Source organism: Euwallacea fornicatus, chromosome 4 (genome assembly GCF_040115645.1).
Source record: "Euwallacea fornicatus isolate EFF26 chromosome 4, ASM4011564v1, whole genome shotgun sequence".
Lineage (NCBI taxonomy): Eukaryota > Metazoa > Arthropoda > Insecta > Coleoptera > Curculionidae > Euwallacea > Euwallacea fornicatus.
The window spans coordinates 3,209,646-3,237,416 of NC_089544.1; the positions used below are offsets into that span (position 1 = coordinate 3,209,646).

Genomic DNA, 27,771 nt, shown 5'->3' on the forward strand with positions numbered 1-27,771 from the left:
TTTTCTATAGCCGGTTTCGTTGTCGCCCGCCAGTGGATTTGATTCGAGTTAAATTGGCACGTAATTTTTGCATAAACATGTTCAGAATGCAACATGAACGTCGGTTTTATTCGATTTTCGACGAGACCCGACAAACAAAGAGTTTTTACGGCCGCCCAGTATTCTGTATAATTTCGCGACTTGCCAATACAAGAATTCGTCCAATTTGGCGCAAAATCGAGACTCATCCGAGGGCCCTCAAACTAATAGGGCCCTCCCCCAGTTTCCGCCCTTACGTTGAAAATAAAAAAGGATTACGAGATCCCCTAAATCCCAGATGGATAATCCGGCGAAGCGATTTGGCCTTTCGCCGATTTGTGATGTCGTACATAAAGCGGATATCGAGTGTGCGATTTTTAAACAGGTTTAGGTAAGGCAGAGTACGAGGGATTTCATCGGGAACCGGCATAATTGAGTTGTTTTTCGAAAGTCTGAAAGGGCGTTTACCCGTGGGTTCGTCTCAACAAGAAGAAAACAAAGGATAACTGAACCCAAGGCCAAACCACGAGATTCTTCACGCCCCTGTGGAAGGCGAGTCATCGCCCCGATGTCCTCCAGGCATCGAGGAACGCAGTGTCCCAATTTAAAGTCTTCATGGTCAATACGAATAACCTTATTGGTACCAGCAACCTTGAGATGTACCTTCGATTTGTTGGGTGCAACGCTTCTGTTATTTGGTTGTAGCTGACTTACGGGTCTGCCTTCACTGGTGCTCTGAATTCGCTCCAGATCAGATGTAGGAATGTTATGCTGAAAAGAAACACAAATTAGACGCCTTTCTCAATCAACAAAAATTCAGGAAAATTAGATTGCCAGGCCGCGGAATTATAATCCAATTTAGCTTTGAGAGTATTTGAATACTTATTGCATCAAACTTCAGCGTGCATCATGCATATTCAGTTCATTAGTGTAAAAAGGGACATTTACGGGTATTTTGCAACTGAACTGAAGAGTCCTATATTTGCGAAATTAATCCGCATGTAAATGTCGGGGTATTGAAAATTCAGAGCTGGACTAAAAAAATTCAATGTGTTAGTCGGAGGGAGGCTTGTAGTGTCAATTCATTTCGAGATGGAAGTTACTCTCTCCTAACCTCTACCTGAGGGGAATGAAGTAGCTGGACATGAAAATTGATGGAAATACGCTTAGACATGAAACTTTTGCCACCTGGGCAAATAAGGGATCGTCAAAGTGGAGATTTATACTCGATTTTTGAGCTTGGAATATCTGGCCTTTGCGGGGAAGTACACTATCGCAAATATGTAGAGCAACTGATTCATAATTCAAGGATGATTTCTAACTTTAAAAATAGAGGAACTGTGGGCAAACTTCGGCAGTGCAGCCGAAAGCGAAAAATTGATAAAGTGACGACCAGAAGAATCCAAATGTTATCCATCCTGGATTCGTTCAAGAGTGCAAGTCGTATACAACGAGAGTTATGTGTTTTAGTATCAGTGAGTACTATAAAACGAAGATTAGGAAGCGCTGTTTTATGTGGAAGAAAATCGGCAAAAAGCTTTTCAAGTCGAACAAAAAATAGAAAGGGTAGATTGCCTTTTGCGAAAGAGCATGTGAACTGGTAATGTAAAAAATAGAAAAATGTCCTTTTCTCAGATCAAAATCGATTTAAACTGTTCAAATCAGACGGAATTTATTGGGTGAAAAGACCAATTGATGAACGGTTTAATCCGAAATATACTAAATCGAGAGTTAAATATGGAGGTGGCGGTATTATAGTTTGAGAGTGCTTGGAAAGGTTTGGCATGGGTTCATGGTGAAAAATTGATGGAATTGTGGATCAATATGTTTATAAAAGCGTTTTAGAAAATTACATAATATCCTGGGTAGAAGGAAATATAAGCCTTCTGTGGACGTGTCAACGCAACGACCCGAAGCATAGACCCAAATTAGTGAAAGAGTGATCAACCGTACATAACATCGATGTAATGATCTGGCCGGTTGAAAGCCCTGATATGAACCCCACAGAGGAGGTTTGGAATGAAATTGACAGAGGAATTCATGAGAAAAGAATAATGAATAGCGGATTTGTTGCAAGAAATTAAAAATACTTGGAACACAGCATGTGAAAATAATATTGAAAAGTTATTGCCCATAAACAACAGATTTTGAGAAGTAATTAAAAATAAGGGATGTGCTGCTCTAAAAAAAGATACTAAATAAAAGATTTAATTGTGGGGAAACTACAAAAAATGTTTTACTGCGTCTACTTTTGATCCATATGTTTTAAACAATTTTTTTGTTGACAGGTAAAAAACATTTAAGAAATAAACCGTATCGTTAATGTACTTATTTTTAATTTTAATTATTAATCAATGTATTAAATTATATCAAATTCGTGTTGTTTTTAAAAAAGATCGAATTTAAAGTATTGCCCTGCATATGAGCGGTAGTGTAGGTGCAACATAAATGAAGTGAGTAAAAGACACGGAAACGCCAGAACATGAAGAGCCAAATAGAAACAGCTCCCTCGGGGGTTAATTACCCCTACCGCCGTTGAGAAAAGAATTTACAAAAATGATCATAAGGCGCTACACCCAGAGTTTAGTTGAGTATTTCTGCGAGAAATAGCTTTAACGTTTACTAGTACGTAGGTTCAATTAAGCGCGTGACCTTATCACTTTGCACCTTCATTAACTTAATGCAAGTCAGATATTAACCGAGTAACACGTTGATATCTTGCAGCCATCAGACAAAGTTAATCAAACAAGTGGTAAAATCCAATTAACGATACTGAAAAACGTCCTTTGCATGGTAACCAAGCCTTCCTAACGCATGCACGGGGTAATACCCTAAGTATCCGCTACTTTTTCTGGGTGGATGGGCATTTTTACCATTATTTAGCTTAGACGCTACAGTATGAGCGTTAATCAACCCGTAATTAAATTACGCTCTCACTCGCTCATTCAGACTGGCGTAATTAACGTCATGCAGACATGCAACCGTACTACCTGCTCGCATAGTTTCAGAGAAGTAACTATAGGAATAACAGGCCATATTTGACTAATTAGAATGTTGTTCCGTGGTGATTTGTAGCACTACTTTTGATAGAAAATTGTTCAACTTAGGTATTCAATAACACCCTCCAAGTTGGCCAACTCTTTCCTTATTCTTCGTCACAATGAATGGTCACGCTTCGCTTTTTGTTAATAACTGTGCCCAACCTTGATCGCAATCTTTCAATAATGCGCATAAATTCCCTCGTTCGATCTATTGCTACCTAGGTATTTGCTTGGCGGTTTTATCCATTAATTATTTTCCTATTGAGACCAGGTCTGCGAATTACTAACGTCCAATGCATGCGCGGATTTACAAATCAAGCTAACGTACAAGGTGGTGCACTACCTCATCTCAACAACCGCAAGTTTTAGAAAAAAAATTCGAAATTAGAGTAATCACTTTTTCAGGTTTTTTTATTTTTTTAAATATTTTCGATGTTACGGGGTGGCCTCGCAAACCGTGGCGTGACGGAGAGTTCTTTTTTCAAAGGATTGCCCTATTTTTTGTTATTACAAAATATGACATTTTTTTAGCAGTTTGCGTTAATTCAGTTTAAAGTAAATACTGAAGGAAAAATTAGCTTAAAGAAAAAAATCTTACATTTACAAGAAGAGTTAGTATCTGTAATAAAATATAGGGTATTCTATTTTGTGTCCCGGCACGGCTTTCCGGACCGCCCTGTAACTTCGAAAGTACCAAAAAATATTATAAAAATTCATGGAAAACTTTTATACAAAACTTTTTCTAGAAACCTTACGGTTTTTGAAAAAATGTAGAGTGAACCATCCGGTACATCGCGCGGCAACTATGTTAGATTGAAAGTACTACCACACTCTAAACACAGTAAAAACTTTTCGTTTAGCACCAGACCCCTCGGTTCTGATGGAAATAGTCAGGCGACCGTACCAACGACACCCATGTGGTAAATGTCAAAGTTTATCCTTGTTTCACTAACTGCATGACTGTCCCGTTACTTTTACTTTTTCATTATTTAGCCCGAAGGCTGATTTATTATATCTTATCCAATCAGGCATTAGCATAATATGCAATGTTCTATCGAAAACTTATTCACATTGTGGTACAAGAAGAATGTATGATAAATCGCGCGATAGTAGAAAGGAAAGAAAGTTCTGCATCTGCTTGGAGGAAGCCGATTGACAAAAATTCTCTCACTAATAATATCGGAAATTACATACGATTATTTTGTTTATTTATTTGATAAATTATATTGTGAAATTGACAAGGCTGAGTAATTTTCTAGCTCTTCGATTGCACGACAACGATTATATCTCTCAATTGCGTTCCTATTGTGTGAACGTTTCAACTAACTGTGGCATTAAGAAAATATCAAATTGCGAACGTTTCAATTAAGAAACGGATTTCCTCATCATTAGTTCAGGTTGTCTATAGGGTGCTTCAGAATTGCACAGTACTCTTCAAGATACACTGCACCAAAAAAGTCCGTGAACACTTGGGGTGGAATACTTTAATTGTAATAATATCAGTGAAATAATTTTATTTTGAAGAAACAAGATATATTTTGGAAACCATAAAGAATACTTTACATTTCAGTATTTATACATATATATTTTTTTAAGATTAAACTGAAAAAATAGACATATTAATACGCAATCAGCGTCGCCAAAAAAGTTTTTGAATACTTCCTATTTAAGAAAAATAAATAAAATCAGAGCCCGAAAAAATTGTTTTCCTATCGTTGAGTGTTTTGCGATTTTTAATATAAGTTATAACGTGATAAAATTCATATTAGTTTGAAGCGTTTATCAAAAAATATGGATGTTCCAAAAGCAGTTCGTAAACTAATTATAAGACGTTCTTCGGAAGGAAATCGTATCGAGCAATTAGTAAAATCATGGCTAAAAATTCTACGACAATTTTTTACATTGTCCAGAGGTATAAAGAGCTCGGTCATGTATCAAATAGAACTCGTTCCGGAAGACCAAGTAAGCTCAACAATATTCACAAGCGTGAAATTCTAAAAACTGTTCGTGAAAAACCCAATTCAAGCGCCAGAAAAATTGCCGATGACTCGTTAATTAATTATAATGTGAGTGTTACTCCCCAAAATTTTCGAAATAAATTACATTTAAGTGAATATTATGGCCGTGTTGCTCGCAAGAACTCATACACAAGCAAAAGTAACCGACGGCCTCGAATGGACTTTGCGAAAGAACACGTATCTTATCTTCAAATATTTTGGAACACCGCAATTTTTTCTGATGAGTATAAATTTAATGTGCAGAAAATCGGACGAACGAGAAATTTTGAGATAAAAGAAAGAGGCATTAAAAACAATAAATTTGGTGAGAACCGTTAAACATGGCGGAGATAGAATTATGGTATGGGGTTGCATAAGTGCTGCTGGAATTGGACATTTGCATATCATTAATGGTATGATGGATCAATACATGTACATTTACATTCCGAGACATAATTTAAGAAAAAAGTGTTAGAAAATTAGATCTGACTAGGTCGTTTCTATTTCAATAAGGTAACGACCCAAAACACTGTGCACTGAAAGTTCGAGAATGGCTTCTACATCATGCATCGCGACAACCCAAAATCTCTCCACAATCCTCAGACTTGAACCCAATTGAACGTCTGTGGGATGAGCTCAGTCGCAAAGCAACAAAAAGAGAAGAAGAAAATAAAAAATAATTAAAAACAGCTTTTCTCGATGAATGGAAACACATTTCGGCAGAAATGGCGGAAAAATCGGTAAAAACCACGCACTTGTGCTCTTAGAAATCATTAAAAATAACCTGAACTAACCTGAACTAACTATTAAAACAATAATTTTTGTTGAAAAATGTTATATTAAATAATATTTTCAACGTGTTCTAAAACTTTTTTGGGGGTGCTGATCGTGTTTGCGTATTAGTATGTCTATTTTTCAGTTTCGTCTTAAAGGAAAAATACGTACAAATGTTAAAATGTAGTGTGTTCTTTGTGGTTTCCAAAATATATCTTATTTTTCCAAAATAAAATAATTTCACTAATATTATTAGAGTTAAAGACTTGCCATCCCAAGTGTTCGCAGACTTTTTTAGTGCAATGTATGTATTCTTTAGCACATAATAAAGGAAAAACTTCATATAAGTATGTGTCCGATCTTGATCGGTAGCGGAGGTACCGGGTCGTAAAATTTAACAAAAAATTTTGTTTTTGTTTATACTGCAGGCAGACACATGCTTATGAACTTGTTTCTTAATTTTGAACTAGAAAACATATACATACAAGGTGACTTTTTACCGCACCGACAAAGTGAGGTAATTTTAAGAAAAAACCTTATATAGACACATGTCCGATTTCCATTATTTAACAATTTAGAGGACTTCAAACTTTTCTGCATATTACTCATTTACTACTAAAAATTGCACAAATGAGAGAGTTGAAAGTAAAAATATCATACCAATTACCCAAAATGACCTTCTGCAAGAATACATGCTGTACAACGCTGAAGTAGTGAACTTTTCACGCGAATTAACATATCTGGACGATTTCTTATATCGGCAGCCGTCTGTATTCGATCTAGCAACTACCCTCTAGTGTCAATTTTATTTTGGTGCCCAATTTCTGTCATATGACCACATAAACACAAATCCAAAGTATTTAAATCGGGAGATTGCGGTGGGCATGACACTGGAACGGCACTACATTATTATAATTTAAATCGGACACATGTCTATGTAAAGTTTGTTTCCTTACAATGACCTCACCTTTCATCGTCCTCACTCTGTCCGTGAGCTGAAAAATTACCTTGCATGTGCATAGAAATAGCACCGCTGATGCAGCTGAGGCACACGTGGTATCCAAATCGCACGAAGCCGACAAATTTCAATTGAGATTAGTAAAATGATAGAAGATGCACTGACGTTGTTTGAATGTTTGATAAAGATCGAAGGATGGAGCATAGGGCCAAATATCTCCAAGTTGATTAATGAGAACATGGCCCCAGAATAAATAGTACGAGCACGAAGCGAGATCGTCAGATCCAATGGCACGAAGTGTTCTGCTTCGAAGGTCTGCCTTGGGCCCTCTGAGGAGGGCCCTCGCTTTTCCATCTCAATAACCCACTACCGATTATTAGTTTTGAGATTTTCTGGTTCGAAATCTGCACTGCTGCGACCCGTATAAAGCTGCAGCAAAATTAGTCGCCAACAAAATTAGATCGTTCCAAGACATTTGGCGATCAATGTGGGTTAAACATCTTCGTTTGCCGTGCCGGACAGTTTAGAAAAGTAACGATTGCTGGTCAACGGTCGGTCGAATTTCCGGGTTTAGCACACCCATCTCATCGGTTACACACGAGCAGCATCTGTAATAACCCCAGTCCTGGTCACCTAATAACCTGAAAACAAATTCAGTTAATATTCGCAAGGAGTCTCTGACCGCCTGGTCAAAGACTTTGAAGTTAGGAATTTAATCCACGTTCATCTTAATCCTCCGTACCCAGCATAATCAACACTCAAGTTTTCTTGTTTTCGTCGTTTTCTTTTTCGTGTTTGCCTCATGCCAATGCCAATAAATTATTTCGCCAACTCGTTTCGCAACGCGTTATCAGCTCATTACATCTAGCTCGAGAGCCTTTAAAGATTCGTGCCTTGGACTAAAAGGAAAACGAACGAGAAACGAAGGACAAAAAGTGGCTTTTTTTCACCCGGGGCACTTAAGCTTTTGCAGTAGATCAAATTTTATTACTTTCGATCTCGATTTCGTTTCTTTGTGATGCAAGGCAAATGTTTTGAGGCCTTGGGGAAGAGGAGGAGACCGTTACGCATCATCTAGTCCGGTAGCACGTCGCGTAGATATTTGTTACAATGCAGGTTTATCATTTGAAAGTGGGGAAGTACCCAGTTTTACTCTTGGTAGAACAATCTGCCAAGAACGACTGTTGCACGTCCGCTATCGCTCATATGTAGAAGTACTTTTCAAGTTCGATTTTTCTTCTATAACAACGTAATTTTGATAGAATTTATTACCTTATTATAAATTAAAATTTAAAAGAAACATATTAATGTTACTGTTTATTTATGAAATGTCTTTAAACTTAACATTTATTGGCTATATTTGTTTTGCTTTTCTCATTAATTCTTCTGTCAAGTTCCTCCCACAGGTTCTCTATGAGGTTCAAATCGAGACTTTGAGCCGGCCAGCCATCGCATCAGCGTTGGATACGGTTAACCACTTTTTAATTGATTTCGAGGTATATGTTGTGTGCGACTTGCACTTTGGAATGAATCCTGGGTGCATAATATTTTATTATAATTCTTCTATCCATTACTTTATCAGTTTTTCGTTTTCGGTCACACCTCATAGGTTCATCTAAGGTTCTTCTATTCTTAAATTTAGAAGTAGACTTTCGTGTTATTGATCTATTTAAATTTAAATATTTTAAAATTTTACACTGCTTTGCACTATTTTTTCTTTTAGCTGATATATGTGAATACCTATTGGCATCTTAAAATATTTTCAGTCAATACTGTAAGTAGGACGGTCGATATCACGCAATAATATAAATAAACAAATGGTTGCTCTACATATGAGCAATAGTGTAAGGGCACAGGCTTTATTTCTAAAAATATCAAAAGGGAACAAATCGACATTCCGATTAGCTGAATTAGACCCCAACGAAGAAGTGAGTATTTGGCCCGCACTTGCGGGGATGAGGGAGTCTAAATAAAAGATTTACGATGATACGTTCCTTTGAACGTCAAATCTTATCAAAGCCACTTGGGCTTGATTTACAAAAAATCATCTTAATGTCGCCTCAGTCGAGCTTAAACGAAACTCTCTACATGCCCGCTCAGATATTTAAACCATGCCGCTATAGGTTTGAGTTTCACCCGCATCAAAATCAGCGGTTTCCTTGATCTGTAGCGTCTTAATTCCATCGATCCACCCTGTAGGAATATCCAGGACAAAGAGCCAATTAACCAGCCACCCAAAATCCCCAAATTCAAACGTTTCCAACTATTGACATCCAATTGCAAACAAACTTATCTTAATTACAACCTTTTCAAAGGATATCGCTCGAGGGATCGAATCCCAAATCTTATTAAGGCAATTTTCAGCAGGGACCCATAGTTGGAGACCGACACGTGAAAAGCACTTATAAACTTATGAATTAGGCCCTCCCTGCGGTTGTCCCTTTTTGCCCTAATATTTATTAATTTTAGGGATAATTTCGCACTCTGAGTGCGCAATCGAGGCGATGTCGAAGTTGGTGTTTGACGAAGAGAACTTCTCTGAGACAATGTAGATTAGGATTATTAGTAGGCAGGAAGGGACTAATGAACAAGGAGAATGGGGACAAAACGTGGAATAAACATGCATATTATGAGATGATTTTTAGTTATAGAGGAGCTCAGTTATCAGTCCCCAGTGCGGAATATTCCGAAGTGAGAAATCTGAAGAAAGATTTAATCACCATGGATGTTATAAATTAAAAAGGAAACGCAATATTCGAAGAAGCAACAAACTGAGCCGATATGAGCAGGAAGAACGGAAGTAAAAGAGGGATGACTGCGAAAAGAATAAAAATGCGCCATTTGAGAATAACGCCCCGAACACTAGAAGGATTGGCTGGAGCGGTCGAAGAGCATACTATTCTCGGTTAAAACTAGCTGAGAATAACATTTACTCTTTACTGAGGTTTCGGGCAAAATCCTTTGTTATCCTTTTGATTGATTTGATAAAAACTTGCAACATAAACGGTACCATGGTATTATCAACAGTTTGTGGGAGAACGACTTATATTCAATACCGAAACGAGTATTCTTTGGCAAAAGCGTGGAATGGTAACAAGGTCCCCATTGTCTTCCACACTACGTAATATTTTCATGGGAAATTCGGAATCTAACTAAGTTTGGTGGAGATAAATTGAAAATGTTTTTTCAATATACCAGCATGGTATCAACTCAGACAGACAACTGCGTAAATTATGACGCGAATGGCCCAGTCATAGAAACAAAGGGGCCGTAAAATGTCCATATGATTGGGTAAAGTTAGTACGAAATGAATAACATTTTGTTGTCTAAAAGACGTACATTTATCCAAAAATTTAATCGTCATAAAGAAACCGTTATCAAAGAAAGTGCATGGTGGGTCATGGTGGAACCTGCACAGAGCATGCGCGTGTAGGGGACCGCAAAATATGACGATTTGTCGAATTTTGTTTTTCTACGGTAAATTATTGAGGGGATGTTGACCTCCGAAATTGACTTGTAAATTTCTACAAAACGGCACATTTCGGTAATGCGCCATCACAACGCAACCAAATTTGGAACATGTTTTATTTTCAACAATATCTTCAATTGCTAGAAATGTGAAATCGATAGATGTTCAATGAGGATTGGATTAGGGGTGAGGTAAGGTTTAACTGAATTGGTATTTTTTAATCTGTAAAGTAACTAACAAACCGACAATACCATTTAATAAAAAAATTTACTCTAAAACTTTTATTATCTTCGAAAACCTTATCATTTTTAGTATGGTAATACCATAGTTTACTTCTATTTCATAAAACAGCGATTTTATCAAAAATAAAAGGTTTTCGACAAATTTTAATAGAAATGAACGTTTTAGACTTAAATTTGGTATTAAATGGTATAATCTGTTTGTTAGTTACTTTAACGATAAAAAAATCCCAACATTTTTAGACTTTTCTTTACCAATAATCCCCCTTACTGAGCATCTATCGATTTACCATTTCTCTCAATTAAAAGTATTAATCAGAATAAAACATGTTCCAAATTTGGTTGCGTTGTGATGGCGCATTACCGAAATATGCCATCTTTTAGATATTTATAACCCAACTTCGGAGGTTAATATTTGCGCTATTATTAACCGTAAAAAAATGAAATAAATCGTCATATTTTGAGGTCTCCTACAGGAATCTGCTCTGTGTCGGTTCCGTTACTATTCTCCCTATATTTACCTTGTCGCAAGCATGAACACTGCTTGGTTAGTCCGGATTAGGCAAAAGACGAAATTCGGACACGTAAAATGAAATTAAAAACATTTCGATTGAAGAAAATTTTATCAAATTGATGAAACCTTCAAAAATATTAAATACCACGCAAACTTTTCCAATTTTTTTCCGCGTTTTCACTGAAAATTTGATAATCACGAGCGAACCGGGGGAAACGCGGAGACGCCATTAACACCCCGAGCGTTGTTGTTTTGTTTCCGCAGCCTACTTAACCAAACGCGTCGCTTCCGCATCACGAATTTTGGTAAGATCACGTGTTAATTCGTTTTCTTCTGATTGGGTATTGATCCCAATTCTGCTTATATTTTCATACTCCAATATAAAGTCGTCCGTGATAATGGCGGAATTGACAAAAAAAACTATCTGCGAGAACCCGTTCAGAGCTTCACTTATTCCAAGCTTGTTTCAGACTCTATATCTCACATTCCACGGCAGGAAATCGAAAAGAAAAACTGAATTTATAAGGCTGTGATGAAGTAGTGCAGTCTACATTCCGACCGGCCATAAAGTCGGCCACATACGTGCATCAGTAATGTTTAGGTCATAAAAACGGTACTGCCACCAAGCGGCACCCAAAGTATTTCCATTTCACTGAAAGCAAAACGATCAGTCGATGCAGAAGTAGAAAATGCACTTGAGGCTATTGCACACTTTCTTGCTTTGTTTGAATTGCAAGTTTAGGACCGATGTCAGGTTCCTTATTATAGCGGATTGTTAGTATTTTATATCAAAGCAAATTCTCAGATTCTCCCAAGATTGTGAAATGTATCATTTAAGACGCGTCTTAATAAATGTGCGCAATTAATGAAACACCTCCTTACTGTGGGAGTAAATTATTTATATACTTTTGTCTGAGCCTGGGACGTTGCGTCATTTTAACACCTGCTGATGTTATGATAAAATATCTTACCGTCTAACCTTACACATTTTCTTTCTTCTCAACAACATTTAGCTTAGAGTTAAAAACACATGAAAAGAGGCATATACAGGGTATGGCCATTTAAAGCTGTACATGAAGATTACCCAAAAACGATACGTTGTATGAAAGTTTCAATTAAATTTTGTCCGGTAAAGAGCGGGACATGTTATAAAGATAGTGACTTTTAGCCAAAACGTCATGTTAAGATAGTTTCAATGGCAACTTTTTTTTCAAATGGTAACCCTGTATTTTTTTACAGATTCTTGTACCTTCAAAAAATTAATATCTTTTTACTGAATAAATTTTTATTAAACGTTTTGCTGTAGAGTTATCTTTGATTTTTGCTAAATTTTTGATATAGTCGAAATTATTGATTTTTTTTTTTAAGTTTTGCAATGCATATTCTGTTTAAAATTGATAACAAACCTTCTATCTAATAAAGAAAAATTATTTCTATTAATTTTTTTTTTAATTTGGCAAATTAATTTAAAATCCTGATTTGAGAAGTTTATGGAAGCAAATGTTCAAAAGAATCTCCTTCCTACTCCAAACCCGTCTCAACTCTTATTGGAAAAGCATTGTTTATTCTGCGCAATATCTTCCCGTTTATCAATTGGAATTTTCAATTCTCCTTTTTGTGTCGTCTGCAGCTGTTGGTACTTCTACATAAACTTTGTCCTTTAGAAAACCGCAGACAAAAAATCTGGTGAGGTTAGATCCGGCGACCTAGGAGGCCAGTTCACTAGGCCGCCCCGTTCAATCCATCGATCTGGATACATTTCATCCAGCATCTCACGGGACATTCTAGAAAAATAGGCTGGACAGCCATCACGCTGATACCACATCACCCATCTAATCGCAAGTGAAACGTTTTCTAACAGTTCCGGAATATCATTACGCAAGAGATTGCGGTACATTTCTCCATTCAAGTTTCTTTCAATGAAGAAAGGTCCAATTAAGTATTCCCCAATAATACCGCACCATACATTCACTGTCATGGTCTTTGATGTTCAACTTCTCTAAGCCAGTGTGGGTTTACAGCACTCCAAAAATGCAGTTTATCACGATTTACTGTACCTTGGTAGTGAATGTGGATGCATCTGAAAACAAAACGTTGGAGAAGCAATTTGAATTTCGATTTAATTGCTGCTTTGCCCAATTACAAAAACGGACTCGGTTTTCAAAATCAGTTCCACGGACTTTCTGATGTAAAGAGATATGGTAAGGATGGTATTTATTCACCATCAAAATTCTTTGAACACTTGTCTTTGATATTCCTGAGTCAGCAGCAATTTGACGAACACTTACATGGAGATCGAAGGCAACAGCTGCAAGAACTGCTATTTGATTGCCTTCATGTGTTGCATTTCGGGAGCAATTGCGTTTTTTTGTTGCCAACGTTTTCGTTTCTTGGAAATTTTTAATGACACTGTTGAAAGTCGTTCAACAGGAAATTCCTACGGCATAAATCTTTTTCCACCCTCTCCATAAATAAAAAAAAATCAACTTTTCGTTCAAAGTGTAGCGATCCATTTTGATTATTGAATTTTGAAATGAAAAGAATAATTTTTGAATAATTTGAGACACAAGTTGCCCTTGAAAATACCCTAACGTGACGTTTTGGTTAAAAGTCACTATATTCATGACATCTCCCTCTCTTTACCAGACAACTTTTATTTGATACTTTTGTTCTTACCACGTATCGTTATTGAATAATCTTCAATCACAGTTTTAAATGGAACATTTAAATAAATACAAAGCATACATATGTATCTAACCATTGGTGTTTGGTATTGGAGTAATTATTCGCTTAGCAAAGGACATGTTCTAAAAAAGAGCCCTATTGGTAACTACCTCATTGCATTGAAGCGGGTTTTCATCATGTGTAGTATGATTTCAATTCATCAGGTTTCGCCATTTTGTTGGGGGTTGATTGGGAAAAGGATGCAAAAGAAAAGCGAAAAAAAAGTGTGTGGAAAAAGTGAAAGAGAAACGTGAAAGAGTGGACGAAAGGAAGTGCGAGAAAAAAAGTATAAGAAAAGTGCAAAAAAATACAAGTCACATTTACAATTTAACAAAGAAAATATTTGTTTTTTTTTAGTGAATAACAAACCGAATGGCATGTTTATGAACTCGAGAATCAGAGCGGTGTGAACCCATGAAGAAGATGGAAAAGAAATCAGGGTCTTTCACAACTCAAGCCTGTTCAAATGTATAATAATTGTCTCTATTTACATACAGGTAAAACATCTGGCGAAGAACCATAACAGAAACGCACTCATCTATGCGAGTACAATACGTATAGGCGAAGGCAAATATCTCAAATCTTGTTTAAACAACGTCATTATCATCGATCTTAGGCAACATTGTAAACAATTTGCTACAACAATAAAACGTTTTGTTAACATCGCATTAAAATAATAATGAAACGTAATTAGAACTGCTGTACACGAATTCTTAGGGGAACATAGATGCATAAAAATGCCTGATTAAAAGGTTTGTCTACCTCTGATGAGTTCTGCAAGCACCTGTTGTGAATGTTGATTTTGAACCGCTATAAGAAATTGTGTAGCTGCTATCAACAACGGTGTGGTACTAGAGGTCTGGTCGTCTGATAAAATCAGTACTTCTGCAGTGAAAGATACAGTGACCGATTTTCTTGAATAATTGTGTTTCAAGGTTTCAATTAACACTGAAGAAGTGGAATTCTGGCAAATATCGCTGTCACGGTTTCTAATGGAGATGGGATCTTTAAAATAGCACACATGTCGCGCTTCTCGGTTCGGATGAAACCAGAGTACCTACACAAAGTGTTTATAAAATAAATTATGAACTCTTTACGATCGTAAGATAAACAGGAATTCACTCAGCTTATTGACAGTATTAGTAACAGCACGGAAACGCCTCGGCATACTCAAAATCACCCTGTATATAGCCCCTTGTGATAAAAGTTGAGTTGCCTTAGCGGCATGTACGTGTTCTATAGGGTTCAAAACGGGTGATTGTGGTGTCCAATTCATAAGAGTTGCCTGAACCAAGCCTGACAAACATGTGGACAAGCATTGTCTTGCATATAGAGGAGTTGTGAGGCAGTAGCATATGCAAGGGGAAGGACCGCAGGTTTGAGCACATGGTCCGCACTTGGTTCAGCATTTGTGCCAGAGAAACGAGCTCGCTTCGATGATGCAATATGATACCACCCCATGCCATCATGGAACTCCTCCATAATTATAGTTTTCATGCAAATGTCTCTCTCGTTCTAGCCATCCAGTTTTTTTACGCCAAATGGGCTGTTTTCGGGTATCAGGTCGAAGTCCAAACAGAGACTCATCTGTGACTAACACGTTGGCCCATTTTTCAACATAAGGATTTGCCAGCAATTATCCTTATTCCCTAGATTATTTCGAGCAGTGTATTTGGGCCATTAAATACTGCTAAATGCCGTTTTAACGCCTAGATGAATGTCATATCGCTGGTACATGGAAGAAAATGAAAAAGTTATATGTTTATTTAAAATGGATAAGACAAATTTGATTGGAAAGGTCAAAGTAGTCCGGTTAGCCAGCCGTTCAATGTGGACACTGCCAATTAGCGATCAGGAAACCAAGACAAAAACCAACAAGTTGTTTCTTGGTAACGTGAGGTACCTGCATTTGCACTTCTGGCCTTCTCGTGATTGCTCTATTGTCTCCAGAGTAATTTCGAGTGAATTCTTAAGCAGATTCTAATAAGGAAATAATCTCGCTTAAAATTTCCTCCAAACCCTCTTTTGTACCACCACTGAGAAACAATGTTTCTCGGGGTCGGAAATTTTGTCTTTTTGCATTAGTGCAGTACCGTGTTAAATTCCGCAAGAAGGAAATTGAGCATTATGCCATTGCCTTCTCAACGCAAGCAAACGCCAATTTTAAGCGAATGACCGAAGTGTATTCTTGACCGAAATATGTATAATTGGCGATAGAACGGTTTGCTTTTATCACGTATCCAAACGAACCAAAACCAAACCAGAACCAACCGACTTCCATCGAAACAGATGAGATGGGAGACGGAATATGGCGTGAATTTATCATCACCGGCTCAAGCGGTTCGGGTTAGTTCAGGTTACCTAGTTTAGTTAAACCATTCGGTGTCAAGAAGTACAGGGAGTATTATTATTTAGGTTATTGTTATCTCCGAAAAAGTAAGCATTATGTAACCCCTGAAATGGAAAATAAGATGTGAGTTCTAGGGACTGTAATGCCTCGCTTAGGGATTTACCTTTCATGTCGGGCCATAATGAGGCGCTTCATGCCCATGATGCATAATACACCATTAACGGACAAATGAGGTAAACTAAATTTAGCTATCATGTGAGTTCGATTGCGAACGAGTACACATGTACTGCAATAATTTTCACTTTTACTGCCCGATCCGTTACGACGTTTCTAAATGGGAGTGACAAGAAATAATTGATGAAGGGAATGTGTGAAATTAACCGTTCAGTGTTTTTTACTCCTTTATCGCTATTAGTTTTAATGATAATTCAATTTCTTTTGCGCTTGCAATCCGCTTTTGTTTCACTATCCATACGGAGAGAAAACTAGCTTATCAGCCACTGGTCAAAGTCATAACATTGACTTACTTATTGGTTCACTTCATTCTTAGAATTGTTGTTCGAGAGTAATATGTCTTAAAAACATTCCTTTAAGACGACCTCGCACGGGGTCGTATTAAAAGGAATGTTCTGCTGAAGATTGAAATCTCGAACTCCGAACTTTTAATACTAACTTGGCCGGGCGAAAGGGAAAAGTTTGAAAGAAGCGCTGCGGAGCAGCGCAGCGGAGCGAGGATACAAATGGTCCAAAAATCATAAGTATTGAATATGGGACACACTTTCTATGTAAAACTACCACGTTTGTTGTAGTATCGTCGTGAATTTTTTGCTTTTTCATTTTAAAACTATTGGCCCTAACCTCCCATGTTGCGATACAGCGTTCTTCTCAAATGAGTTTTTTTTATCTAGGAAGCTTCCTGGTAGGAAATTGGTAACACAAGTATCTGTTATTTTATTCCGTGCATTCTTGACCCAAGCCACGACTTATTGTAGCTTAGGTTCTTCGCGTTGATTTCTCCTTATTCTATTATCAATGTAGTCATTGAGTTCTGTACGCAAATGATCTTTAAACGACTTGTTTGTGGCAATATCACGAGATTGGAGATATGCAGTCATTCCTCTGGGAATCATTATTTAATCAACGTTTTTTTGTGCAGTGAAGTTCCCCATGGTTGCAGCATGATCAGTGCTAGCAGAATCCCACTTTTTCAGTTTAAGAAACGTAAATACTTGATATTCGTTCGATTTCCTTTTTCTTGCCCTTAGGGTTAAGGACTTTTTTTTCATCGAGGTTAATTTCTAAAATATACAGAGTGGCCAAATGAAATCTTTTCTGTAAGTAATTAAAATGAAAATGTGCAAAAACGCTCGGGTTCGTCGATTTGTTAATTCGAGGGCGACAATTTTTCACTGTATGTTCAACCCCTAAACAGGGGTGACATTGACGCCCAAAACTTGTAATGAGACAGGATGTGGAGTGACGCCTCATTTTAAAGATAATTGTATCCTGATAATAGTCTCCGAATTTGGAGTCACTGTCATAAACCTCGTTTATATGACAGTTCGTCAAACTCTGTGGAGAAAAAAGCTTTTATATGTACGTAGTGAATCTTAAATGACAGATCAGCTCTACGGCGCATTCCAGGGCGATCCTCAGAAAGGATTGGGAAAAATAATAGAAAAATTCTGTTTTAAAAATAGACGGAGTTATTAAGGAAAGTCAAAATATGTAGTAGATTTGGCAACATTTTATTGAAATTTGTAGGTTCGCAAAATGTTGTTTACGAACTAAAATATTTGAAAGATACCGCTATAATTATTGTTTAATTGTAAAAACATTGTTCTAAAGTGCAATTTCAGAACACTTGCATCGAAAAATTTTGTATTGCAAATTTCAAATTTGTAGCTTTTATCGAAGATTTCCAATTGCTTCCAGTTCCTCTTATTCAGAGGTACCGAGTGCTACATTGTAACGATTGATAGTATAAAGAAAATTAAAAAATAAAGAGATTAATTCTTGACTTTAACACCGTAACAGTCCCATAAATTTTTCAAATATATTTTTATTTTTATTTTTCCAATACTCCTTGAGGGTTGTTTTGCTATACACTGGGATTTACCCTGTATAGTTCATAATTAATTTATCACAATAATAGTTGCAGACTTCAAATGATGGTAGAAAGGCCTTTAAAAGTAAGATATCATTTTGACGGAAGTGGGTTTTAGCTCTCAAATTTAAAAGGGTACGTATCTTTATTTGTAATTTTTTTTATTAAAAAAAAGTGGGTAAATGAAGAAAAAGTACTCGCCTTACTTTTATGATCAATTTATTAAATGGTGGAAATGGCCGTCTTTTTCTTCCATACAATAAAATAAATTTTATTCAAAGCGTTGTCTTACGTTACGTAACGTTTCGGATGTAATTTGGTAGTGTTCATGAATTATACGATTACAGGGGTAAAACTCATCTTCACCGTTCGCAGAAAAAGGTTATAAATAACTAAACGTGCGTTGCTAAAAAAAAAGTATGGTGCCAGCGATACTGTATCTAAATAATGAACAAATATGTCATCGCGATAGATCGCATAAAAAATGTTTATAGGTAAACAAATTTGCCCGTAACAGTGGGTCAAACCTGTTGTTAAATGGTAAAAGGTCAAATAAATTCAATTCAATGAAACTTTCTTAGTACCTTTTGTCGGCGGCAAAATTCTACTTTTCCTGCTAATTTCACCAGATACAATTTCTTAATCTTCAGGGATATCCTGAATTTCTATTTTAGCAGAAACTTGCAAGCGTTCAAAAATAACAGCAACTATTTTCCTCGCCTGTACGATCTGCATGAAATTGTAAACTCTAACAGAAAACGTATTTAATAAGGTATTTAATAAAATAATTCTATAGGAAAAGCATTCTATTAAAATTTTAGTTCCATATGAGGTTAAAAATTTTTATTACTGTCGACGCTCGATAATATAAATTAATTCAATCTAACATAATTGAAATATTCACATTAGCGAAAGTGATGTAAATAATAGAGGATTTATTCGAGAAACATTTAATACGCAACATAATAAACAAATATTCTAATATTAATTAATATTCTTTAATAAGAAGAACAATAATCTTGCGTAAACTGGCGCTTAGCATTGTCCTCTTATGCTCGTGCCCGTAATTTATGAAGAACCAAATTGTCCGTGTCTGATACTCCCTTTCTTTCAACCCAATCTAAAGCTTCGTTAAAAATTTGTATACCTTGCGCCTCAATCACTATACTTACCTTAAGTGGGAACCTCCTCATTGTCTAAATCTTTCTCCTTATTAACATCATTCGTTTCCTTATCTTTGTTTCATAAATTAATATCAGCTGAGATGCAAACAATGCTGGGATTCACTACGTTCAACAAATCAGGAACATACAATGATGCAGTGCGAAGAACATCAACATTGGATCGCAATTATTCCCTAATCACGCTCAAAGGAACATCATCTTCATCTTGACCGTTGGCATTAAAGATATTGTGCCAACATTTTTGAATATCGTGATTAACCGCATTACAGGCTATATGCAAATTTAAAACAGCTCTCCGTAATATTGACCTTCGCCAGGAATTGTTTACGTCATCGAGCGTACACATTGATTACGTCATCGAGCGTGCACATTGTTTACTTTACCGCGTGTTCCGCTAGTTCTCATAGTACGAATTTCGTGTTTACATTAACGCAATATTTCCATTATTGCATGTTTATATTATTGAGAGTCTGCTGGAATTTCAACCACCTTACGCTTAGTCATGGACACCTTTTGCTGCTAGCAATTCATAGATTTTGGTGCGACCTATCGCCATTATTCATGTATTATTATTTAGAAATAGTATAATTAAATTTGCATTATTAATTGTGCATAGCAAGCTTATAGCAGGCAGAGGATGCACATCACCATTCGCCCCTGGCTGACACGCAGGCCACGCAGGGGATTCCCCGAATCGTCCTGTTAGCGAATTTCACTAGTGTTTGTTTTAGGAATGAGGCTTATATTACAAATCCCTTGAACAAAATCTTGTTAAGGCCTATTTTTTAGTTAACGCGGTTAGTATCGCTAGAATGGTGCAATGAGCTTAACGACAATACTATTATTAAGCTTAATGTGGATGCTAAATGTGACAAGTATGTTGGTTACACTATTACCCATGTATATGGCGTTGTAACTAATATTAAGTTGTTAGGATGACAATGTAATAAATTGAATTTTGGGGAGACCCCTATTACACTCAAACACCCCCATTACTAACAATTAACCTAATTTCCTTCCTTTGCTCTGGCTGGCAAACCAATAAAACCATTAGTATGGAGTTTAGCAACGCGTAACGTAAATTTTGTAATTTTCCCTCTTGTAATCATGGCTTGGCCATAAATTACCGAAAATTTCACACCCAAAATGCTAAGATAACAAAAGCTAACTTTAATAACGTTTCAGGGATAGGTAACAGAGCAGGCGGAAGTTTGTCTTTCGGCTTTTTGGAATAGAGTTACCAAAATAACTTGTCATGTTTTGGTGCCTAGATTTACATCCCGAGCTTATTTTCCTTTCAGATTCCTTGGAAGCTTGAGTTATGCCATTCTTTCAGCGCCATCGCGTCATTATTTTTTCCCCGACTGGACGATTAACTCAACAATTCTTTCCATCCGTCTTGGCAATGCAAAACGATCGGAGATCAGGAAATACCGAGAAAATGCTTCAATAATCCCATTTGAACACGCTGAGAATGAATTAGTTCAGGCTGGCTTGTGATGTTGCATTCATTCATTAAAATTGCTGGCAAGCATCTCACAATTAAAATTCTTCCTAAATTAAGCTCGTTAAAATCGTGCCGTGCATTTTGCGATCTTTTAAACAATAAAATTCTTCGCGATGAGCGCAATAAGAAAAAATCGAAAGTGACTGTTGAAAACGGTCCGTAAGCTCGCACCTGCCCTCGAAAAATACCCCAACCCATTCAATTACTGTCTAAACCAGTTTATTAAATTATTGATAAAAAAAAAGTTTTATGTGCTTAACTGCATATTGAATCTGGTTTTTATGAGTTGTTTTTTGTCGTAGTTTTATTCTGCACTTTCGCCGCTAATGCGTTGTAAATACGAATTGCAATTCGAACGGAAATGCTTCATGAATGCCATTATGATTGCAGAAATTACTATAAACCTTTTTAGCAGCGAAGGAGATAAAAAAATATATTTATTGGAGAAATAGGTCAAAAAGCGCGTTCGGTCAGAAAGCGCAACGGACGATAAACTTTATTGCTATGTCGCCCGCCATGAGTGGTGCAAATAGCATCAGAAGAGAAGAGGTTGTACTTGATAGGTAAAAGGATTGTTACTTCCATTTGAATTGCAATCAAAAGGGTAAGGGCGTAAAGGGTGAGTCGCGAAGTGCATGTTTATTACGCATGCGTCATGTGCATATGGCAAGAACGCAAGGGAAGCTGAGAGAGAATAGAGGTGTAGTAAATAGAATATAGAAAAAAAAAATGGTGAAAATAGATAGTTGTGTTTTTTGCAAAACTTTGGGGGATTAAATTTAAGTATTGTTTGCATAAAAAAAACAATATGCGTGCACAAATTAATATCAACGTAAAAACGACCATTTCAATTCTATGAGGAGCTCAAATTTTTCCCAGAATACCATTTTCTCATTCTACAGGATACGGAAGAGCTACTTGTTCATGTAAAAATTCAAATTAAAAAAATTATACAGATATACATACGAAGTGTCTATTAATATAGTGCCATATATTCAACCACATATTCTAGTTCCGAAAATATGGCGAAAACTTCATGTAAATATAAATTGAAAGGCGCTTTGTTTTTTGTATATAATATTTTTCTTACGAAATTCTCAATAAAATTGCGTACAAAAAGTTTAGGTACTTTTTAAGTGGTCTCCTCTTCTGTATTTTTTACCATTGGAAAAATGTGACAATTTCTTTATAAAAACTTAGAAACAACACAAAAAATTATAGTAAAGCACAGAATATCATTAATTTATCGCGAAACGATTCCAAAATATTAATAAAAACTCATTTTTAGAAGCCAACATCTCACCACGTGTATATCGAAAACGAAGCGCTTTCGCTATATGTATATACATATGAAGTCTTCGTCATATTTTAGGGTGAAGAATACTTGGTTGAATTTATGGTATTATGTTTAACGACATCTTGTATATTTCATTTTTTTAAACAAGTAAACATATTAATTTTGTGTTCACAGTTTATTATTTTTGTTAATTATCATTATTAGAAAGGTCACTGGCGTTGACGTTCCGCACAGGCCGAGAAACGAGCAAATATCCAACCATCTCCCAAGCCTCCTTTCAGATTTCTTTTCAATAGACGTTTAGGCCGAAAGTGCATTAATTTGTGTTTTTAAAATTGATCAATTCATTAACGTAAATATACAATTTACACAGCATTATTAAATTTAGAGTTTATGCCGGCGACCAAATAAAATAAATCGCTACTCGCTTGTCCGCAATAAAACTACAGCAAAAGTGCCCGGACGCGGTGTTATTAAAACTTTCAACAGATTCCCGCAGCTTTACCTCACCATATTCAACTAAACCCCGAGAATCTTATCAAACATCTGAACTCCCATCAAATATCCTGTTTTATCCCCTCTGGCTCCTTGAAAATTGGAAAACTAAACCCCTTTGAAACAATATTATTGGAGGGTAGCTTGGCGGCTAATGGAAAAGTCAAGAAGGGCCCAAAAAAACGATTTTGTCTGAAAATTATTAGTTTTTATAGAGCATTGCCTGGCATTAAAGGCTCCGAATCCAAAAATAGCCCCCTCACACTAGATCGTACCGGTACGCACATCGAGCCACAGTAATCCACATGGAGTAACTGTTCACTCTGGTAATAAAAACAGAAGTTAGTTTTCGGGATAAACAGATTTCCTGCTTTTTACGACCACACTTTGGAGGTATTACATGGATTAATGATTGTGTTGAGTGCCGATTACGAAATAATAAAGTTTGCTTTAGATCAGAGCTCAACAGACCATGATTACATACCGTGCGGCTCTAAATAGATTGTCTCCTGCAAGTGTGCAAAGTATCTCTTGAAAAGTGACCTCTCAAATTAAAGGTCTTTTAAAACTACATATAATGATGTTTTTCGATTACAAATCTATGAGTTCGTTTTTGAGAAAAACAGGTATAAATTTCACGAAAAAATGCAATACAAACTCAATTAAATAGTACGCAAATAATGAAAAAACTTGTTTATAATAGAAAATTTGTTTGTTTTCGATTTTGTACCCATAGTCTTTTGTTAAAAGCAAAAAAAAAGAATTAAAAACCAAAAAAATTAACCAGCAATTAAAAAAAAATAAACAGACATCAAAAGAGTATTTTTGCCCATTTAACACAGTTTTTGATTTTTTTTTAATTGTAATTTTGTAAAGAGTCAACGGGGAGCTCAATTTAGAGCCGCACCTTATACATTTCAAGTGGTGCTCGAACAACATACAAGAATCTTTTATTTTTTCGCCTAGATAAATTCGCCCTCCCTGATTTTGACAATATCAAGGGTATGGTGTGTAGTTATGCTAACTTCATGCCCTCAAGATCCCTGTTTTCCATGCAAACTTTCGGAAGCAAAGGAATTCGGAGATTCAAAAGCCACATCAGCCATTCAAGCGTGCGTATGGAAAAAATGCAAACGCGAATTTAATGCATGATGTGAATCCCCGAAGCAAACTTTGGTTGAGATATTTGACTGTAGCAAAAATTCATTTAAAGAAATAACGGAAATCTATACCGGTTCGCTTTCTCCCACATACATCCACCACAAAGCCCTAGGCCTCGGCTTTATGCAATAAACATTGGAAATTTAAATATTTTACACCTTGCGAACTATTCTGCATACCAGTTCCCCCTCTGTTACGTCTAATCTCATTTGAATATGTAACATAGCTTAGCAAGTTGCTTTATATGTCGGAGTCGAGGAATATAATTTTAGTTCTTGTAGGCACCAAGCTATGTAGATGTTCCCAATGCAGGGCATCGAGATAGGGCGGGAATTATTCATTGGGGGACAATAGAAGTTTTTATTCCAAGAAGAGTTTGGCACCTATTCGCTTAAAGCTCATTAAAACGATAAGGAAGCATTTGTTAACCATCAAGCCGTACCTGTCTATAGGAACAACGTGAATATTTAGTTTAATAGCTGTCTTAATGGACAGGTTCGGCTGAGATTAATAAGTTCAATAACACTGGAAAGTATGGGCATAAAAAGTGGTTATTAGTAGATTTTTAAGTCTAAAGCAATTAACCGATAGCAAGTCTGTTGGGTACGTTCTTGATTTACATTCTATTTTACTTTAGATTTGGCTTCGATGCCAGCACCGAATGCCGATTGATAGCGCCCCTGAGAGCCCAATTTATAATCTTGAAGTTGAATTTGGCGTTAAGTTATAGACTAAGTTTGGTTATTCACATGGGTGATCATGAAGCCCCCTAGATTAGCTCGAGGAGTATATCTCTCTCTTTTTGTTTGCTGAGAAATTTCTACACCTTTTCTTCCCCCATCGCCCTCAGGAGAATGATCGACCTTAACCACAAAAATTTAACCGGTGATTTCTTGTTTGACATTGACAAACGCGATCTCCCGCCCCCACTGATTGACTTCGCTGAACGACGAGGCAAAGCTGCGGGCGCCAACGTCGAAAATTAAGAATGGTTGGGTAGTCCAACGACGGATCAGCGCCAACTCCACACCCGACGGCACACATAAACGGCGCTCACAAATTCTACTTATTAGCTTGATCTAATCGAAAGCTCATTTTTACGTAATTTTTGTTACATGCGACAAAAAGCATGAATCGATCATCACCTCAAGTTTATTATAGTTATTTGTGCGATAAGTACGTCACGTGAGGTTTTATGAAGTGAAACAATTTATGGCCGGGCGAGCTTGCGAGCAAGGTCATAAATGGATGAGTTGAATAAAGGAGCGCATACACTAAATCAGCTCAAAATCACAATATTTTCAATGTTAATTATTATTTTGCGTGTGAATTTGCTAATAATATTGTGAATTTTTTCAATGTCTGACTAGTTGGTATTTCAAAATATGTAAGAAAGCGGCCTTTTCGGGTGAATTTTTCTCTATTTATACTAGGGAGAACTTGATATCTTCACGAGAATCTGACGAACTAAAAATAATTATGAAATGAAACGATACAATGTTGTGACTAAGACAAATAAAAATTGTTTGCTGGGTAGGTACTATATGGCTGCTAAGGAATGTGGCTAAAAACACATGCCAAAGACGGCAATGCCAATTCAATGTGCGGTACCACACCGATCCGAACGTACCAGTGCGTGTGCTCATTAAAACCTCACGACATACGCGTTACCTACAACGTTTTATGTCTAATTTTATGTTAATGTGCTAATAAGTTAACGTCGAGAACTCCACTCCAGTAGATACTATATAAGAACGTCAATAAAGTTGTTTGGGAATATACTAAATTTGCGAATAGATCGCGTCATAACACAGAAAAAAAAATTATTGTACTGCACCTTTACATTTTATACCCATTTATCTCTTCTTTCCTCCCTTCTCTAGTTACCGAGTTCTGATTAAATTAGTGAACTCATAGTATATTGAACATTTTCCTAATGTTTCCCCCGAATTCAACTTGAAGTGTCAGAAACCGTGCCGTGTTAAAAAAAAATCTTTATATAGAAAAATACGAATTCGATCAATCCTGCATATGTAAGGTCTAACATATCATCATGGAAATGTTTAAAAAAAATGTTAAAAAACCTATAATCTAAAACGCACCACTTTTGATATATAGGCCGACAGTGTTTAAGATTCTGTCTCATATTTTATGCTTTCTTCGACGTAGGCTTTCAACTGAGTTTTTAAAATTTCATACATCTAAATATTTTCTTAAAAACTCTCTACAATAAAATGTCTAAATTGTCAGTAGTCGTATGCAGAGTGATATGCTTTTTGGAACATGTACGATTTTAAGCCTTTTATTTTTTTGGAACACCCCCTATGACTCAATTATCAACCATCTGATACAATCCGTAAAATTTAATCAAATTTCTTGAAAATTAATTCAAAATAAACGAACACAAAATTATAAAAAGTGTTGAAAATGTTTTTTAAAAAATGTGAAACTTTGCCACCTTGTATGTCGAAAAAGGTGCATTTTTGACCATGGGTCTATTAGCACTTTTGTATTGCTTTGCAGAGTACTACATCTCTTTGAAATATCGTCATGATGTTATACTCTGCGTACTGGGTAATCCAAGCTCGAGGTGAAAAATTAAGGAACGTGTACAATTTAATATTCTATTTAAAAAACATAAAATAAAATGTTTTCGAGTTATTACGCATCAAAGTTTCTGCGTGTTATAATTTGTTTTTATTAATACAGTTGAACTCGGTTATAACGAACATGAGAACACCAGACTTTGTTCGCTGTAGCCGGGCGTTCGTTATATTCGATTGTAGATAATATGTCCATCCATATATTAGGTACGCATTGGCTGACGCTAACTGCGTCCACTTGTAGGATGGTTGATTAGAAATGTTAACTAAAGCTAGATACATGTACACTAATTTTATACAACGCTAAATGGGCATGCATGGATTTGTCGATTACTTAAATCTTAACATCCAATATTAATGAAATGCGAATAATGCAGTCCAAAATCATGAAAAATCGACTAGGAATCAATACGTGGGGATTTTCCGGTATCGAGATGATGCCGAAAAAAAACTTTAAAACCAGCCTAATAAATTCTTTAGAATGGCCTTTTTAATAGATATTAATTCGTTATAACCGATCGGGCCTGCAAATGTTTCTTTGAAAAGCGTTCGATAAAGCAGAAGGTCCGTTATAAATGTGTTTGTTACATCCGAACAAGAATAACACGCAATTTAATAGACAATTTGTACATTCCTGACATTTAGTTCGTTACAAACGACCGTTCGTTATAACCCAACCTGGCTATATGAGTTTGAGTGGATAGGATACTGAACAGAACCTTCTTGTATAAGCTGAAAGCATTGTCTTAAAGCGAGAGGACAATCCTCCAAAACTGAGGGTACCTTATTTTGCAAAAGGCTTCTTACCCGCTTTTTTACGATTCCCCAATCAGTTTTGCCGGAAACTAAACTTGTACCACATATTTACCTGAAGATTCATGTTGAACGTAATGTTTTCTCATTAAATAAGGATTTTCTGTACTTCAAGAACAGTATTTTTCACACCTCCTTCGAGACACTAATCGAAACTGCAATAACAAACTCAGTTACCACTATTTCTTGGGTTTTGTAACGTCTTCCACAGCATCGAATGAGACGATCATCCACTTCCTGAAAGTAATTTAATTTGTTTCTTAAGGTTAACCTGTACTGTCTATTATGGTATTAAGGAAGATTGTTTTCCATTTAATACATAGTAAAGAATAAATACCTGAGTTAGACTTCATATGTTAAATTGTAAATAACGTAATATTAACAATCTTCAACTAAATTCAAATCACAACAAATATTTTGAGGTTATAATGAGACGAACGAAAGTGACATCTGGGAGAAGAACCCCAATATTACCATTCTGTCTCTCTCTGTGTGTTACGTATATTCCATCTTTATCTGA

At 36.2% G+C, this 27,771-nt stretch overlaps 1 protein-coding gene and 1 long non-coding RNA gene across 9 annotated transcripts in view; one reads left to right on the top strand and one right to left on the bottom strand.

Annotated features, from left to right (window-relative positions):
• Window positions 1-27,651, bottom strand: LOC136338746 (uncharacterized). The gene is made up of 3 exons (XR_010732013.1): window positions 27,589-27,651; window positions 27,246-27,488; window positions 1-789 (listed from the first exon to the last, which is right to left on the bottom strand). It is a non-coding gene; the product is annotated as an uncharacterized lncRNA (long non-coding RNA).
• pyd (polychaetoid) overlaps window positions 1-27,771 on the top strand; it is a 55,554-nt gene that overhangs the window by 4,913 nt on the left and 22,870 nt on the right. The gene's annotated exons all lie outside the window — the stretch shown is intronic.